Source organism: Trichechus manatus, unplaced genomic scaffold, assembly GCF_000243295.1.
Source record: "Trichechus manatus latirostris isolate Lorelei unplaced genomic scaffold, TriManLat1.0 scaffold00007, whole genome shotgun sequence".
Classification (NCBI taxonomy): domain Eukaryota; kingdom Metazoa; phylum Chordata; class Mammalia; order Sirenia; family Trichechidae; genus Trichechus; species Trichechus manatus.
Window position 1 is genome coordinate 31,912,779 of NW_004443943.1, and position 1,701 is coordinate 31,914,479.

A 1,701-nucleotide genomic window follows, 5' to 3' on the forward strand; every position below is an offset into this window, starting at 1 on the left:
GGAGAAGGACATCACGCTTGGTAAAGTAGAGGGTCAGAGTAAAAGAGGAAGACCCTCAACGAGATGCATTGACACAGTGTCTGCAACAGTGGGCTCAAGCCTAACAACAATTATGGGGATGGCACAGGACCCGGCAGTATTTCATTCTGTTATACATAGGGTCGCTGAGTCAGAATCAACTCCTAACAACAACATGCTAATAAATGAGCTATTAGGCATACTAAGAGGACACAAAATTCAATGTATAGATTGTGCAAAATATGTTTCTATTTTGCAACAATGAGTGTGTTTCTAAATTTATCTTCCAAGAAAGCAACAAAGGGAGTGTATCAGAACATTACAATTATATTTTATCTGAATATTTACATATCTTCCGGTAAGAAACTTGAACAATTCCTAGAGGAAATAAATGAAATGAATATTTAGATAATGAAAACTATATAAATGTATTTTATTTTTTATTGCCCTTCATACTGAATTTCTTTTAAGAAATTTATTGATATTGTTATGACTCACGAAACAAACTTGCTGGTCCAGAAGAGGTACTATTGTTATATCAATTATGTATGTATCTCCAAATATGGGAGCTGAGCAATTCCACAAAGAAATAAAATGTATATTTTATAAATTTTGTATATGATAACAATTATATTTTCCTTTTCCTTTTGAACCAATCAAGTATAGCCTCGCATTCAGTTTTCTCTTGTCAACCACATAAGAACACAGCAGCAGCACGATAACCACATGACTCCTGATGTATCTGGTACTGTCCTGTGCAAAGCAAACCACAACTTGTTTTCAGATTGAGCATACCCTTGTATGTGTATCATGCTCTTTGGGACCGCTCTTGCCCCCATCAGGTATCAGCAGTAGTCCAATGAACTGTGAAGATGCAGCATCAAAGGACGGAAAGTGAGTGTGCAAGTTTTTAAGTATTATTTCAAGATGAAAAACACTTGTGGAGATCTGCTAAGGGCCTATCAACAAATATCATACGACAAACGAATGAAATTATTTCTACCTGCCTTGTAAAGTACTACTCTTTCGACAGTCTTAGACCTGAAGAACAAAATTCCATGTTCCAAACCAGTGATTTTTTTACTTACTAATTTTCAAATATAAATTTTAGAGTTAACATCCAAATTTGAATGTAAATTTTATTTTATAAATTTCACTTGTTTTTTAGATTTTATTTATTTTCAATTATTCAAATTTGTGTGCTACAGTAGAACCAAATTGAAAGAGTGACATGACTTTATATCCAGGTGAAATGAAGTGACAACTAAGTACGGTGAAAGCTAGCAGAAGATAAAAAGAAAAGGATTTGTGAATCCCTAAAGACAATTCCAAAATTAACTTCCTTTTTCAAACGTAATGAATCAGAAGAGATTGCTTCCGTTGAACACTGGAGTTTAATGGGTGCAAATCATTGTACTAGTACCACTAGTGCCGAAATTACTAATAGTAATATGAATATAACAGAATTTCTTCCAAATTCTGCATCCATTCATTGCTGTAGTAAAAAAGTTAATAATGGTGTAGAAAGTGAAACTGATTTTAGAATCTGAAATTGTCGAATCTGCAGACCCTGTAAATAACAGAAATACAGATCCTGCACTGTGGAATAATTTTTCTTCTAATGATGTAAATTATTGGATCAAAAGAGGGCCAAGTGACTGTCAATATCACAGTGGACCATTT